Here is a 19157-nt window from a genome sequence, read left to right as displayed (position 1 = left end):
ACTTGCCAATGGCTTCTATGCGTAAGATGCCATACCACTTTATGTTAAAACCCCTTCTCCTCCAAAATGCAAATAAAATAGACAGCCTTCTCCAACCTCAGATGTAAAGCAAGCACTGAAGTGAGCAAAACATATGAAAAGTTTTTTTTTTAAGTTAAAACCACCAAATAAAGTCATTTCAGTTAAACACATCTATCTGGCTCTACCTGCATCTCGATGAGAAGGCTTACAGCTTCATCATCCTGTTTTCCCCCTGAGATGGAAATATCCTCAGAGTCTGTCGGCGCGGTTGGTGTCTTATCAGCCCAGCGCACGCAGTCCAGGGACAGTCTGAAACGCCCAAGGTCAGCGCCGTCTCGCATCTTAGAAAGAACAGAAACGGTAGAAACGGGTTTTGGATGCTTGCTTTCTTCCATTGATAGCAACGCGGGCACTGAGGAAATATGTTTTAAGTTTTAGATAATTTTTTTCTTAAAACGAATGTGCATGTGTTGCAGGAAATATGAAGGATGTGTCAGTTTGTATATTTTCTCCCAAATCTTTATTTTGCATCCAGGGGAATGTGCTTAGATCTTGCTTGGTTCCTTTTATAGGAAGAAAAACAAAAAGTATGCAACGTGTGCCATTTTGTGAATTAGCATGCATGACACTGGTAGCAACTAGCAAAGCACACATGCTACATTAGTCTCTCTCTATTACCTTATACTGTATTGTTTTTTGTAGTTGACTAATAATGTTCACGATTATGCTACTGAATGGAATGCATACACACAGCACAGCAAAAGATTTGTATACGCCGGCCCTATGAGATGCCACAAATCTCCTTGCACATCACGGTGAATGGCTGAGGTACGTTCTGTCATGGGACACTGGTGGGCTTTTACACCCTTGATGCTGGTGACAAATCATTCGCACTGATGTCAGCGTCTCACACTTCTGTTATGACATGTGTCAAGCGGAGTGATGCTGCACCCTGCACTCTTCCAAACGTCTCAGCATCTCAGCAATAACAGCAACCCACAGCTCCTCAACCCTCTTCATGATTTCAAACGCGGCTTATCCAATAAGAATTTTTTATATGAATTAAGCCACAGATGCTATCGATAAAGCTTAACTTGTGTTTAACCTGAAATTATCATTTTAGCCCATTAACTCTTTCCCCGAGTTGTCTTGTCAATTAAAGGACAAGTTCTGTATTTTACACTTAAAGCCCCGTTTTCAGATTGTTTATGATGAAATAGAACATATGATGCTGGCCCGAGAATTTTCAGGTGTTTGTTGTTTCACCTCCCACCTTTACAATGGGTGTATAGGTGCACTGGAACAATCCTTCCTAAAATGCATTAAACTTTCGTTTACAAAGACGTGAAACTCAGCGAGTGGTCAGGGGTGTTCACTGGTATGCTCACACAAAAATCACTGCAAAAGATGCTTTCCAACAGGTTTTATCGTAGTTTTTGTCCAACTCCATTGACTTGTATTAGAAGTGCTGTGAGGTACGGTATTACTCTGCGCCGGGAACCTTGTTTGTATTCTTGCAATTGGCAAAGGTGGATTATCGCCACCAACTGCGCTGGATTGTCTATTATTCAAGCTCTCAGCGGAAGAATATACGAGTGTGAGGCGTTTGGAAAAATAGGTCCACAAGTTTATCGAATGGTAAAACACCTGTTGGAAAGCATCTTTTGCAGCAATTTTTGTGTGAGCATATCAGTGAACACCCCTGACCACTCGCTGAATTTCACGTCTTTGTAAACGAAAGTTTAATGCATTTTAGGAAGGATTGTTCCAGTGCACCTACAGTATGCAGCCATTGTAGAGGTAGTGGGTGATACAACAGAAACCGAAAATTCTCGGGGCAGCCGCATATGTCGAAATTTCAGTCAAACCGTTCTATTTCATCATAAACAATCTAAAACAGGGCTTTAAGTGTAAAATACCGAACTTGTCCTTTAAGAGAAAACATTTCCCTGCCAATTATGCTTTCCTGACGAGTTTTTACGGTAATCTGTAATTCACCACTATCCACAAGATGGCGCTCTTACCCAATTTATAAATAAAAAACGCAAAGCTCCTCCCCTCCTCAAAATGATCTCTATTTTCTTCCGATCACGAGGAATGACTCAAGGGAAAATATTGCAACGATTAGCAAAAATAAAACTATCGCTACTTCCCTTTCATTGTGACTTTACGTGGATATATTTCGAAATGCACAATAAAAGTTCATAGAGTTTCACCTGGGCTCCGCTTGTCTCTCATTTACTGTCATGAAATTTGCATTATATCGGTCAAATATCAGCCACTTAGCTTCCTCAATATCGCCAGCAGCATCAGCCATCGAAAAAACAACCACTTCTTCGTACAAACAAAATTAGTAAACACAAATGCACAGATTCTGGAAATCGCATGATGCTTAGCCATAATTCATACAGGACACAAGATTGGTTAGCAAAAACAACTTTTGTGTGATGTACATGCAGACAATAGGAAATCAAAGCATTGTGCATTCATGTCAGGGATGGAAACACCACAGATGGTGAGAACACAGGCTACTGTCATATTTCTGTAAACCGATGATTCAAATCTTTCCTCTCAGATTGGACGTGACATCTTAAATAAAGATGCAATGTGTACATTTTCTGAGGATCTAATGACATTGATTTTGATCTAATGAAATGCAATATAAGATACACAGCAATGTTTAAGTGATGTATAAAAAACGTTGTTTTTATTACATTTCAATGAACTGTTTTTATCTACATATGCCACGGGTCCTCTTAAGGAGGTCGCACACCGGACGCGCCGCACAGCACCGTTCTAAAAAAAACCAAACACATTGTTTTCTATGAGTATAGGCACACAGGCACCGACAGGTGGCGCCTGTCCGCGGCGCCCAGTTGCTCAAATCCCTATCGCGCCACAGAGCGCCACTCAAATAGTTTAACATTAAATAACATCACATTTGTCTCAAATCATTAACGATTAACATTAGCTGTTAACGTATATTTTGCATTTTGAAGTAGACGCTATTTGAATAAGCTCACGCTATTTAATGTGCACTTCCGGTTTACTATACCCCCGAGTTGTCCTAGACGTGGCTCGACGCGGCGCGTCCGGTATGCGACCCCCTTTACATGAAAGTCGCCATTTTGTTCCGCCATGTTTCTACAGTAGCCCTAAACGAACAAGTGGCTCTCCAGAGAGCGTCAATATGTTGTCTTAGACGACATATTGATTAACATTGGCTGCTAACGTATATTTTGCATTTTGAAGTAGACGCTATCTGAATAAGCTCGCGCTATTTAATGTGCACTTCCTGTGTACGATACCCCCGAGTTCTCCTTGACGAGACTCAACGCGGTCCTGAGCTGTGCGTCCGGTGTGCGACCCCCTTTACATGGAAGTCGCCATTTTGTGCCGCCATGTTTCTACAGTAGCCCTAAACGAACAAATGGCTCTACAAAGAGCGTCAATATGTTGTCTCAGACGATGACATGTTTGTCCTGTGATGACTAATGTAGCTTCTCTATGCATTCCAAAAGGGGGTGGCGATAGTTGCATTTCGCAACCTCACCACTAGATGGCGCTTAAATCTGCACCTTTAAATAAAATCTTTTGTTGATTTTACTACTCCTACTATACTAAATTTATAGATTTTGCTGCATCATTTAGACCTTGTTACTGAAAGCAAATATATTTTGCCTTATTGCAACACCGGATTACAATTAAAAAACTAACAAACTTCTTATCAAGTCAAGCACCTCGCCTTTAGTGTTATTACAATGTGCGTATCTCAGTCATACAAAGTAAAGAAAATATATTTGTTATTTTGCAGCAAATGGTTAAAGATGTTTGATCGAAATTTAGACCTAGAACCAGTGTTTACATTAGCAAGCGTTTTTCCTTCCAATCATTTTGTCACGGCTCATCCCGATGCTCACTATGCAAATCCACTGCCACGTGCGAGCGGTTCGGTTCACAGCAGCATGCAAATGCCTCATCCCATAATCCCAACGTGAAACAAAAGAAAATGCGGCTCCCTCGCCCGTCGCCATGGGAGACAACACGAATGAGTGGCAGTAAAGAGAAAGAGAGGTGATTGACCAGGATGCATTTGCCTTTAAGCTCCTGGCGGCAAACACGTTTGTGGTTGTTAGCGCGTCGCAGCACGTAGCCTCACACACGAGAGTGCAGTGGAGCTTTCATATCTGCATAAACAATGTCAAGCGGCTGTCACATCAAATAGCAGTCCCTTTGCCTGTCCTGTCCCCTGCCGTTCACTTTGTGATGACGGCACCGAAAAAAGACAGATTGACAGTTGGTTCTTTGATGCACTCAGCATTTACCATTCAGTAGCCGATTTTGTATTTGATCAAATATAAAATACTATCAAGGGCATGGGTGTTCAACAGGGGGTCCGTGATGGTATTACTGGGGGTCCTCCAGATATTGTTTGAATGCAACAATAGTTAAATTAAAATGTTACGTACTGTGTAAATTCCTTGCTGCACTTGTCGATTCAACTAAAATGATTAGTTGACTATCATAAGGGTTGCCTTTTTAATAAAAGTATGGTTTAGGCTTTTCAGGCTATCAGACACCAAAATACCAATTTGATGCTCCAGATGTTGCTTTCAAACCAGCCATGCACGATTTATAAAGCAGCATACTTCATCAGATTGAAGTCTCGTGTTAAAAGAAATCACTGCATAAAAATCATGCAATGTCAAGAAAGGTCTGGCGCAAAAGTGCTGAGTTACCCCACTTCTTCTTCTCTTTGATGTGCATGCCGGCCTTGTGATAAGAGGCGAAGAAAAGCGGCGTCACTCACACAATTCGACATGTTATCAATGTAATGCATGGGGCTGTGGTGGTGTCTGAATGATAAGCTGTCATCAAGCCTCCGCCATCAGCAGCACTGCAGATACACGCGACTCCATAAAACCGCTCAACCTCGACACTTCATTAAAAAACATTTCTATTTCTTTCCATCTCTGCCGTTCTCTTTCAATCTTTTCTATGGGAATGATGACATGGTGGAATTAATTCGCAGGGACATTTGAAATACTCTCATCGAATCATCCCATCACACACACGCACATACCTCCTTTTTATGCATCGGGCCTGTCCCGTACTACTCTTCCTGAGGTCAAAAAACATTTTCTATGTCCAGACAGAATTTTTATGGCTACTTATTTTAGCGGTGACCGTCTATATGCGTTCGATGACAGCACAGATATGGATTTAGATGGATAGGGTTACAGAGAACAGCATGTTTGCGGTTGTTCAATTTGACCTTCTGGTCTGTAAGATTTAATCCTTGATTCTTCAAAGCACACAGCCAGCATGCATAAATTTAAAGGGTTTGTTCTGTTCTATGAAACAAGCAGATCTTTTTTGGAGATATGACCGTCTCTGAGGGTTAAAAAGATTTCTGTGGCACAAAAAGCTAACAAACTTCTTTCCTATCTAACCAAGTACTGATTTCAACATTTATTTCATCCTATATTTACATTCATGCATTTGTCCAAAATGCATCTAGGTACAGATATGTATACATTTGGTAGCAATATGTACCTCTGTACTATCCATCCATCCACCCACCCATCCATCCATCTACTCTGTCCATCCATCCATCCATCCATCTTCTCTGTGTGTCCATCCATCCATCCATTATTTACTCTGTCCTTCCATCCATCCAAAGCATCTATCCATCCATTTGTCCATTCATCCATCCATCCATCCATCTTCTCTGTCAGTCCATCCATTCATGTATTCTGTCTATCCATCCATTCATATACTCTCTCCATCCATCTATCCATCCATATACTCTGTCTGTCCATCCATCCATCCATCCATCCATCCATCCATCATCCATCCAAACCATCCATCCATACATACATACATCCATACATCCATCCATCTACTCTTTCTGTCCGTCCATCCATCCATCTACTCTTTCTGTCCGTCCATCCATCCATCTTCTCTGTGTGTCCATCCATCCATCCATTATCTACTCTGTCCTTCCATCCATCCAAAGCATCCATCTATCCATTTGTCCATTCATCTGTCTATTCATCCATCCGTCCATCCATCTATCTACTCTGTCTGTCCATCCATCCATCCATCTTCTCTGTGTGTCCATCCATCCATACATTATCTACTCTGTCCTTCCATCCATCCATTTGTCCATTCATCTGTCCATTCATCCATCTGTCCATCCATCTATCTACTCTGTCTGTCCATCCATCCATCCATCCATCCATCCATCTTCTCTGTCAGTCCATCCATTCATCTATTCTGTCTATCCATCCATTCATATACTCTTTCCATCCATCTATCCATCCATATACTGTCTGTCTGTCCATCCATCCATCCATCCATCCATCCATCCATACATACATCCATCTACTCTGTCAGTCCATCCATCCATCCATCTTCTCTGTGTGTCCATCCATCCATCCATTATCTACTCTGTCCTTCCATCCATCCAAAGCATCCATCCATCCATTTGTCCATTCATCTGTCCATTCATCCATCTGTCCATCCATCTATCTACCCTGTCTGTCCATCCATCCATCCATCTTCTCTGTCAGTCAGTCCATCCATTCATCTATTCTGTCTATCCATCCATTTATATACTCTCTCCATCCATCTATTCATCCATATACTCTGTCTGTCTGTCCATCCATCCATCCATCCACCCATCCATCCATCTATCATCCATCCATCATCCATCCAAACCATACATCCATACATCTATTTATCTACTGTATCCACTCTGTCCGTCCATCCATCCATCCATCTTCTCTGTAAGTCCATCCCATCCATCCACTCTGTCTGTCCATCCATCCATCCATCTACTCTGTCTGTCTATCCATCCATCCCTATACTCTGTCCATCCGCAGTCCATCTGTAGATCCATCCATTCATCTATATACTCTGTCTCTCCATCCATCCAAACCATCCATCCATCCATCCATTTGTACATCCATCCATCCATCTACTCTGTCTGTCTATCCATCCATCCATCTACTCTGTCTGTCTATCCATCCATCCATATACTCTGTCTGTCTATCCATTCATCCATCCATACATATAATCTGTCCGTCCATCCATCCCTATACTCTGTCCATCTGTCCGTCCATCTGTAGATCCATTCCTCCATCCATCCATCCATTCATTCATCTATATACTCTGTCCGTCCATCCATCCATCCATCCATCCATCCATCCATCCATCTACTGTATCCATCTATCTATCTATCCATCCATCCATATATCTATATCTATTTTTCTACTGTATCCATCCATCCATTCATCCTTCCATACATACATACATTTATTTATCTATCTATCTACTGTATCCATCCATCTATCCATCCATCCATATACTCTATCATTCCATCCATCCAAAGCATTCATCCATCCATTTGTCCATCCATCCGTCCATCCATCCATCTACTCTGTCTGTCCATCCATGCATTCATCCATATTCTCTGTCTGTCCATCCATCCATATACTCTGTCCGTCCATCCATCCATCTACTCTGTCTTTCCATCCATCCATATACTCGGTCCGTCCATCCATCCCTATACTCTGTCCATCTGTCCATCCGTCCATCCATGCAAATGCAACAAGGAATTTTTTACAGTGCAGTCGCCTTTGGTGTAAGGTGAGCAAATGTGTGCCGGATGTATTGATTTGCGCACCCTTCAGTGTCTTCACTTTCCCCAGCTATCTGAAGAAACATTCAGACCCAAACCCTCGTCCACAAGGACATGTTGATTTCAGCGCGGCATAGCAATGCTGTTGACTGACAGTCGATTACAGCGCAAGCGTTACTGTTTGACTGAAGTGCCAGCTGTCTGTCGCTGGAGAATTCCCACGGTGGATCTCTAAGTGATTTTATTGACATTGTCGTGTCCATCTCTAACCTTTTTCAGCCTATAGCCTCAGTCCGTCCCCTATCACTGACACTGTGTTTTTACAACACTGGATTGGCAGGTCCCACGGGATCGACAGTTACTCACAACCACTGGGGATTAGATAGAAGCAACCAGTCACGAATTATCAACCATTACACTCCTTCTCAGCTTCGAATTTAGTTTGAGGAAAAACAGGAAGGTTTTTATAAAATTATATACTGCATGCTGGATAAAGTTTTTAAATTAGTATGTTGAACAGTATTTGAAACAGTAGCAAACCAAATTGTTGAAGAATGACCTTATTACATTAAAACATTTAGTTTTTACTAAAATAACTATTTACATTTTTTTATTTAATTCCACAATAAGAATGTTATGAGTTTTTGGCAGCCGTATATTTTTAATAAAATGGACCAATTGCAACTGATATACTTTCATAATCATTAAAGTTGAATCATGTGCAGTGCTCCATATTGTATACTACATATTTTGAAAAATGCACAGTAGTAGGTCAACCGGGTATTTTCTGCATTCATTATTAATACTGCATACTGTAGAAATGTACATTTATTAATTCAGCAGATAAGCCAACAATGAGCAATACGCAGACAATAAGGACATAGTATAGTATGCTAGACTGGCAATACAACATCTCACAGTTGCACATGCTTCATGAAAATACAACAACTAAGCGCTTCTCCCACCGCTCCTCTACTGTAATCTAATTATACTGTAGCTTGCAATCGTTGTCCCCCCAGTGGCGGCTGACACGGGGTAATGAAATCAAACTCTGTTACCTTCAGGGGCAAATCCGCACAGAGAAACAGTGACACATATGTCATCCATTCCCAGTGGCTGAAGAGTAATGCAACTAAAACTCACACACTGACTACTAAAAAAACAATCAGTTCTGGAATAAGATTTTGGAATTAGATTCTGGGAATTACAAGAACCTTTAGAGATAACAGCAGTTTATTTTCAGTCAATACTGGAGGGCAACTGCTCAACCTCATGAGGGAACATAAAAAGATGAATGGATGAAACTACTTGCAAAACTTTAATGCTTTTTCGTAAAAATCTATCTGTCCAACTGTCCATCTTCCCATTTATATACTCTATCCGTCTGTTTGTCTATCAGTCTGTCTGTCTGTCTGCCTGCCTCCAACTATCCATACATTCATCTATTCATCCATCCATCCATATACCTTGCCTGTCTGCATTTCCATTTATCCATCTATCTATCCATCCATCCATCCATATATCTGTCTATCTACTGAATCCATCCTTCTACTGTATCTATCCATCCTTCCACCCATACATCCTTGTCTGTCTGCATATCCATTCATCCATCCATCCATCTATTGTATCCATCCATCCATATACCTGTCTGTCTGTTGTATCCATCCATCCATATATCCATCTATCTATCCATCTATCTATCCGTCTGTCTATCCGTCTATCTATCCGTCTGTCTATCCGTCTGCCTATCTGTCTATCCGTCTGTCTATCCGTCTGTCTATCCGTCTGTCTATCCGTCTGTCTATCCGTCTATCCGTCTATCTATCTATCTATCTATCTATCTATCTATCTATCTATCTATCTATCTATCTATCTATCTATCTATCTATCTATCTATCTATCTATCTATCTATCTATCTATCTATCTATCTATCTGTCTGCCTGCCTGCCTGCCTGTCTGTCTGTCTGTCTGTCTGTCTATCTACTGTATCCATCCCTCTACTGTATCTATTCATCCATATACCTTGCCTGTCTGCATGTCCATCCATCCATCTATCTGTCTGTCTGTTGTATCCATCCATCCATTCATCTATATATGTCTATCTACTGTATCCATCCTTCTACTGTATCTATCCATCCTTTCACCCATACATCCTTGTCTGTCTGCATATCCATTCATCCATCTATCCATATATCTGTCTGTCTGTTGTATCCATCCATCCATATATCCATCTATCATCCATCTGTCTATCTATCTATCTGCCTGTCTGTCTTTCTATCTACTGTATATATCCATCCATATATCAGACTGTCTGTTGTATCCATCCATCCATATACCTTGTCTGTCTGCATGTCTGTCCATCCATCCATCCGTCCATCCATCCATCCATATACATTGTCTGTATGCATGTCCATCCATTCATCCATTCATTTATTCATATATTTGTCTGTCTGTCTGTCTGCCTGTTGTATCCATATATCCATCCATCCATCTATCCATCTATCTATCTATTTGTCCGTTTGTTTATCTATCTATCTGTCCGTCTGTCTACCTACTCTATCCATCCATCAATCTATTCATCTGTCTGTTTATCCGTCTGTGTGTCTATCTGTTTGTCTGTCTATTTACTGTATCCATCCCTGTACTGTATCATCCATCTATCCGTCCGTCCGTCCGTCTGTCTACTCTATCCATCCATCCATCAATCAATTCATCTGTCTGTCTATCCATCTGTCTATCTATTTATCTGTCTGTGTGTCTGTCTATCTATCTGTTTGTCTGTCTATTTACTGTATCCATCCCTGTACTGTATCATCCATCTATCCGTCTGTCTGTCTACCCATCTACTGTATCCATCCATAATATATCTGTCTTTTTGTCTGTTGCATCCATCCGTCTATCTGTCTATCTGTCTGTGTCACAAATTAGTCTGAACTGTAGCCTGGCAGTTTGCTCCAGATTCGTTGGGTCGTTGTGTTCGTACTACAATTACAGGTTTGAATACCACACTGTCTTGATCTCACTCCCACTTTCTCTAATTGCAGTAATCCCCTGTCACTCCCTTTATCTGTTTTGCCAACAAAAGACAATAAATGCTAAATAATAAAGTAATAAAAAACATTTTTCTTTTTAAATTTGACATCAAGAAGAGGAATTAAATAAAAGGAGGGTGCGTGACAAAAAAAGATGTTTTCTCACTTTCGCTTGACAATTCTGTATACCAAACAATAAAATTAGCATTTTCTTTCTGGAGCACATCTCATTCCAGACAAAGGTTTTCCTCTAACAATGATGCCACTCTCCAAAGCACCACTGTGAAAAGGTCACGGATGAAAAGAGTCTTGTGTTTCCTACTCTGATTCTACTGCCTGTAAACAATCTTGCCACACGGCTCGAGACAACTTTGACATCATATCCAAATGGTGCACTGCCAAGGGTCCTTGATATCTGGCTATGCCAAGACAATACAAAACCCGTCAAAATTCAGAATGCCATTGGAGGACAGCACCTCTGTGGATGCGGGACCAATAAGATGCTCCACTTTAACGCTTTAACCCAAGGTTATTGACTAGTAACTTACAATTCCCATCCTGCAAAGTCATACTTGATGATATAGAAGGGTGGCATGAAAATCATTGTCTCCTAATCATGCGTTACCATTACTGCCCAGTAAGAAATCAACACTTGGGTCTTCACCATCATCATCTAGTGTTAACATTCAGTGAGCATATGTAAGAAGAACCCCAGGTTTGTTTTTACTGGACTTCAAGATATCTGCACAGTCCTAACTGAATTATCACAAATTGATTCCGAATTTGTACAGTATTCATCCATCCATCCATCTATATACTCTGTCTGTTTGTCTATCAATCTGTCTATCTGTCTGTTGCATCCATCCATCCATCCATATACTATGTCCATCTGTCTATCTGTTTGTTTGTTTGTCTGTCCATCCATCCATCCATCTATCTATCTGTCTATTCATCCAACCATTCATCCATCCATCCATATATATGTCTGTCAATCTATCCATCTATTCATCTTTCTATCTACTATATCCATCCATCCATCTATCCATCCATCCATATCTGTCTATTTTTCTGTCTGTTGTATCTATCCATATACTATGTCCGATTGTCCATCCGTCCGTCCATCCATCCATATATCTACTGTATCGATCCATCTATTGATCCATCCATATATCTGTCTGTCTGCCTGTCTGTCTGTCCGTCCATCAATCCATCCATCCATGCATCCATCCATCCATCCATCTTTCTATTTACTGTATCCATCTATCCATCCATCTATATCTGTCTATTTTTCTGTCTGTTGTATCTATCCATATACTATGTCCGATTGTCCATCCGTCCGTCCATCCATCCATATATCTACTGTATCGGTCCATCTATTGATCCATCCATATATCCGTCCGTCCGTCCGTCCGTCCATCCATCCATCCTTCTATTTACTGTATCTATCCATCCATCCATCTATCCATCCATCTATATCTGTCTATCTGTCTGTCTGTTGTATCTATCTGTATACTACGTCCGATTGTCCATCCATCCATATATCTACTGCATCCATCCATCCATCCATCCATATATCTGTCCATCTGTCTGTTTGTCCATCCATCCATCCATCCATCCATCCATCTTTCTATCTACTGTATCTATCCATCCATCCATCCATCCATTCATCCATCCATATATCTACTTTATCCATCCATCCATCCATCCATATATCTGTCCATCTGTCTTTCCGTCCATCTATCTATCCATCATTCTATCTACTTTATCCATCCATCCATCCATCCATCCATATATCTACTGTATCCATCCATCCATCCATATATCTGTCCATCTGTCTTTCCGTCCGTCCGTCCATCCATCCATCCATATATCTGTCCATCTGTCTGTCTGTCCGTCCATCTATCTATCCATCTTTCTATCTACTGTATCCATCCATCTATCCATCCATCCATCCATCTGTCTGTCCGTCCATCCATCTGTCCATCTTTCTATCTACTGTATCCATCCATCCATCCATCCATCCATCCATCAATATATCTACTGTATCCATCCATCCATCCATCCATCTATCTGTCCATCTGTCTGTCCGTCCATCCATCTATCCATCTTTCTATCTACTGTATCCATCTATCCATCCATCCATATATCTGTCCATCTGTCTGTCCGTCAATCTATCTATCCATCTTTCTATCTACTGTATCCATCCATCTGTCCATCTTTCTATCTACTGTATCCATCCATCCATCAATATATCTACTGTATCCATCCATCCATCCATCTATCTGTCCATCTGTCTGTCTGTCCATCCATCCATCCATCTATCCATCTTTCTATCTACTGTATCCATCCATCCATCCATATATCTACTGTATCCATCCATCCATCCATCCATCCATATATCTGTCCATCTGTCTGTCCGTCCATCCATCTATCCATCTTTCTATCTACTGTATCCATCCATCTATCCATCCATCCATTCATCTATCCATCCATCCACATCTGTCTGTCTGTTGAATCTATCCATATACTATGTCCGATTGTCCATCCATCCATTCATATATCTAATGTATCCATACATCTATCTATCCATCCATATATCTATCCATCCATCCATCCATCCATCTTTCTACCATCCATCCATCTTTCTATCTATCTACTGTATCCATCCATCCATCCATCCATCCATCCATCTATCCATACATCTTCGTGATTCCCAATTTGTACAGTATTATGATGTCACCTATGACATCATCGTGCCATTATGAGCATACCATCAGCAATCATGTTTCACATTAGCCTCAGATGGTATACGGGTTATATGATGGTAGAGTCTAAATGCGCTTCTGTTAGGGAGATCATGAAATTGAAAGAGAAAGCAATGTGATTTATTACAGGATGTTTACAGACTGGAGCCTGATGAGGATGTCAGAATGGATGAGCAATTATGCATGAGGTCTCCGATCATTTGGGGAATTGTGTACCTGAATCTGAAGAAGATTCTCTCTAGCGGAGCTTAAATTGGAAACAGGAAAACTTAATTTTCAGAGTGATCCGATGTTGACTACTTCCAAATTTTCAACTATATTTGGAGAAATAAGGCGTCAAACCTCATCATATCGTTATATTTTACAGTGGCAGATCGTATGGAAAAGTACCACCACAGTTTCATTTTGACATAGTGTGATGATGTCAGGTTGAGCCCCGAGGTGGCAGTGCATCATTTTGGGCATCTGTGGCGTATTCCAATGTGAAAAAGCGCATATTGAAGATCATGCATTTTAGTTTTGGAAGCGGAGACAAGCTTCAGCACAATCCACACATTTCCTCCATTGTTTTTTTCTTACGGATTAAATAAAAAATTTAATTGGCATAGATCCTTCGGCACACATAATTATAACTCCCCTGCCTCTGAGGTTTTTGAAAGCACACATTGGTTTGCAGTGAAGCGGTTACTGTCTTTCTCATTCGGTGCTCACATGAGCACGGAGAACAAAGAACTGGCAGAATTTGACACATCGAGAAGCCCAGCAGGTTAGGAAACACGAAGATACAAGAAACGACAAGAATATCAAACAAAGCAGAGGTCCAACCGAAGAGACTCCTCTAGCGTGTTTCCAGAATAGCTGTCAGCCTAGTCTTTTCTTCTCGTCTCTTTTTACACAAGAAGATTTGGATATATGCTGACAAAGAGCTTCAGTAGAACCCACACAGATTGGGTTGTTCTCAGTATACGATTTCTCAACATGTGGCTAAAACTGTGATACATCTAGCAAATGGTGTTTTATAATTTACAAGTGACAAACCTCCTGTGCGAAAAAAAATAATCGTTCTGAGAAATAATGACCTGGAGGCAAATTCTTGCTATGAACATAATTTCTGTATAACCGACTGCAATTTACCAGACTATACTTAACTACCTATTGTTCCAGTATGTGTGCAGCCACCTACGCATTGACGCTACTCGGTTACAACAACGCAGACTATATTATTACGTAACAAGTGCTACGTGGGCTTCATCATTTTCCGAGTAATCTTGCCCTTAAATGTACACATTTACACATCCTCATGTTTTTTCCAAACCATTTCTTTTCAAGGAAGATAGTGTGAAGCATGTTTGTAAGCCAGCAGATCTGGAGCACCATTGATTTCCATAGTAGGAAAGAAATAATCCTATGGAAGTGAATGGTGCCCCGAATCTATTTGTTTATTAACATTTTTCTAAATATCTTCATTTGTCTTCATCAGAAAAAGAAATTCTTACAGGTTTATGACAACATGAGGATGATAAAATAATGAAAGAATTTTCATTTTTGGGTGAACTGTACCTTTAATATTTAATTTTACAGTACAACGTTATGCATTTGCACATGTTTGCTTTGAATCAATCCATGTTTGTAGTACAAATATGGTCATATGTGAAAAATGGAAGGAAAATTATCGATTTACGGTGACAGAACATCAATGCAGTATTGCGAGGTGACATATTACACTTTGAAATATTGATATTTGCGCCCTACCCCTGGCGACGTAGACGACACGTTATATTTTTGTTTAACTGTTTTAGTGAGATCAATGCATCCCTTGTTACTGTTTAACACAACTGTTAGATGTCTAAGGGTAAAAAAACAAACCTTAAGCAAAAGAAACACAACGACAAAGATGGCCCAGGTCTATTAAACACTCACAACAAGCATCCGCACAGCGTTTTACAAGACTTGAATGGATCTGCAGACAGGCACGCTTATGAAATCCAACATTTTATATGTAATAAACTGCCAGAAAAATGTGTGGATGATGAATAGCCGTTTCATAAACAACTGGCATAGCACTTCTGTATCTGATATATTGGTTTAATCGAAAATCAAATGAATTTGAAACACTTCATCTCTACTTTAAAAGCTTGCATACGACTCGCTAATCTTGCACTGCGTCCACCCTGAAGGTGAAGTGAATGCCCTCCTGAACCCTTTACAGTCGACTGGTGTAAGCTACCGTGCCCGGCGTTTTGGGCCAGCCACCTTTTCTGTAGTGAGAATTCAGCTGTGAGATTAAAAAAGCAAACTAACAGAAATGCTGCGACCTGCCCTCTAGCTAACAGCCTGTCACAGTAGGGCTGATGCAACGTGGTTTTGCATTATTTATAGTTTTTTTATTTATATTTTGAGTTATTTTGATTGTCTGCTCTGCTAAATACACTACGCCAGTCAAAATAGTGAACATGCTTGACTAAATATGTACAAGTCTCAAGCCCTTCCAAGTACAAGCTTATGCTTAAGACCAGTGTTGGGGGTAACGCATTACAAGTGACGTGCATTACGTAATAATATTACTTTTCTGAAGTAACGAGTAAAGTTTTTTTTTTTCATTTTAAATGTACACATTTATATTTGAGTTACTTTTTCAAAATAGTAATGCAAGTTACTTTTTTAGTTTAATTAATTTGATTTCGCGTAATTTTCTATGAAAAGTAACTAAGTAACGCAATTAGTTACTTTTTTGGGAGTAACTTAATATTGTAATGCATTACTTTTAAAAGTAACTTTTCCCAACACTGCTTAACTGTTACCCGATTTTATTTAACTTTTTCAATTATTAATTAAAGAACCACACTTTGCAATAAAGTCGTATTTGTAAATAATAGTATATGAATTAGCTAACATGAACCAGAGGTCTTCACGGCCGGGTCCACTTAGATCTGAAAACCCGAGGTCCGATCCGAGACCCAAGCGGGTTTGGGTCTAAAAGTTTCAGATGTGCTTCACACACAGGTCACGTATAAAAATAGCGGCATCGGGTCTTGGGTATTTTAAAGTGAATGTATTTTTGCCAAACGTACCCGAGATGACTCAAACTATATCGCATATGTGCGTCAAGTCCTTTACCAACCCCTCCTTTGTTTGCCAAGAGCGACATTGTGTGGCTTGCGATAGATACATTTACGTTGAAACACCTGTCAAACCATTTTAAATGTACATTTTAGCGGTTACCTTAGTGTCGTCATCAGATAATAAAGGAAAATAAATAGAGCAGCAGGGTTTTTTTCAATATTTGTTCATGTTTTTACTAGGGCTGTCAATAGATTAAAAAAATTAATCTAGATTAATCGCATGATTTCATGAGTTAACTGCGATTAATCGCAAATTAATCGCACATTTTTATCCATTCTAAATTTACCCTAATTTAACACTTTTCAGGTTTTTAATATTCTAATCATATATACATATATAGACATGTATGTTAACAACAGCCTGTTTACATTTTAACAGAATCACCAGCCATTGTTTTGTATATGAATTTTCCTTTCAGAAGATTTTTCTTTCTCCATTTTTGTTTGCTGCTGCATCATTTGTGACCTGTGCTGGCAAGTTTAGTCGGAATTAGCAAATTTTTAAAAAATAGTTGTTCATATTTTGACATTCTCTATTAAAACATAGAACAATGCATGATTTGTTGAAATATAACAAAATATGACAGAACTACACGTGTTTGAAGTTGAAAGAGTCAAATTACCACAAACATTTCCACATCCATACATTATATTACCACATCAATACCTTAAAATCACTGGTAAAACTAATAGATTTAGCACACACAAAGCAAAAACATCATCAATGTATGTTCAACTTTTTTTCCTTTTGTTTGATTGACATTGAGACAGACTGCTTAAAATCTAAGTGATCTAATATAATGTTACACATCAGATAGTTTTACCCAACAGTTAACCAATCATTTACTTAAAACATAACAGATTATAGAGCCTACCTGCGTGATTTCTTATCAAAACAGATATTTGTAAAACTGTAATTTTGTGTAGATGTCTATATATCCGGGTCGCGCACTCGCGCGTCTGTGTGCACGCGCTTCAGATATCAGTCAGTCAGCGTGAGGGGATCGCTTTTGAGTCTTGTCGCTCTTAATAACTCTTTAACATTAATCAGGTACCGAACTTTATCTCTCTTAATGACTCTTTTAACATCAAGCAAGTCCTGCAGTCTATTTTCTAAGTCATGCATAAAAGCGAAACCAAAATGAATTGAGACGCATCTTTGTATTAGATTAAGCATTAGGAGGACGGTAACGTTACACCTCTCAGACGTATAAATAAAGATCATATCAGATGTCCAACGAGCATTTAGAGCATTGAATTTGGTAGACAATTTGCTTAATGTTCTTATTTCTATGAAAACCTTTTACTCATTTAGAGAGAGTCACATTTGTCTGCGTCTCTGTTCATTCAACTATGGGCTGGACCAAGGGTCAAACAGAAATTGCGCGTTGCGTTAATCTCCGTTAATAAAATTAGTGGCGTTAAAATGAATTTGCGTTAACGCGTTATTAACGCGTTAATTTTGACAGCCCTAGTTTTTACTTTTATATACAAACAAACAAAAAACACAAAATGTGGATTATGCACAATTTTGTTTGTTTTGGATGTTAGACTGGTGCGTGCGGGGCTACAAACTGCACACATGTCGGTGCTGTTTACATCCGGGTCCAGTCGGGTTAAAAAAATTGCCATTGGTTCGGGTCGGACTCAAAATGTGCCCCTAAATTTTCTGGTTGCGCCCCTAAAATGTTCAGTTGGGGGCCACCGTGCTCCTAGTGAAAAAAGTTAGTCTGGAGCCCTGTAATGGCTCGTCCCTTGTCTCCCTTGTAATTGTCGCCCTTTTAGTGACTTAATATCCGCGATATCCTCAGTCTCCGGTTATAGAAACTATGGCAACACGAGTGGACAAATGCGGTAGTGTTGATTATTCAGCAACTGTTGTGCCTTGCAGCTAATTCATTACAATGGCATAAAACAATGTGATCAAATGTACATGTATCCATACGTCTCTGGATGAAGAAAACAGCATCTCACACCGTTTCACTCTCTTTTATAAGCTTCGCCTTTGTTATTTTTAAATAGCAACCCCTAGTGGTGAAAATCTTACATATTGTGCCTTTATTGCAATACAGCTTTTTATGGGAGTTCGTTGTGCATTAACTAATGTTAATAGTTATAACTTTTGATTTTAAAAATGTATTAGTAAATGCTGAAATTAGCAAGACGTAACATTAATAAATTCTGTAAAAGAATTGCTCATAAATTCTTGTTAGCTAATGCTATTTTTAACAAATAAAACATTATAAAGTGACTTTGAAGTAATTGCAAGACAGTAAATATCAAAGGATTTGTCCCTTTACAAAAATAATATGAATAACCCATAGGCTAGACAGAATATGATTCTAGAAAATCTTAGGGCTGCATAACGATTAATCGCGACTAATCGTTTGCAAAATAAAAGTTTTTGTTTACATCATATATGTGGGTGTGCTGTGTATAATAATTATGAATCAATAAATACACACACACTTATAATTTTAAGGAAACATATATTTATAGATTAAATGTTTATATATAATATAAATTATATATAAAAATATTATACATGTAAGTACTTCTTAAATATCTACA

General features: G+C 39.4%; 1 protein-coding gene across 1 annotated transcript in view; it reads left to right on the top strand.

The window, feature by feature from the left end:
- tmem178bb (transmembrane protein 178Bb) overlaps positions 1 to 19157 on the top strand; it is a 105170-nt gene that overhangs the window by 78131 nt on the left and 7882 nt on the right. The gene's annotated exons all lie outside the window — the stretch shown is intronic.

Source organism: Misgurnus anguillicaudatus, chromosome 1, assembly GCF_027580225.2.
Source record: "Misgurnus anguillicaudatus chromosome 1, ASM2758022v2, whole genome shotgun sequence".
In the NCBI taxonomy this organism is placed as follows: Eukaryota; Metazoa; Chordata; class Actinopteri; order Cypriniformes; family Cobitidae; genus Misgurnus; species Misgurnus anguillicaudatus.
The sequence above is the reverse complement of the archived record's forward strand: the minus strand, read 5'-3'. Positions and strand labels throughout refer to the sequence as shown.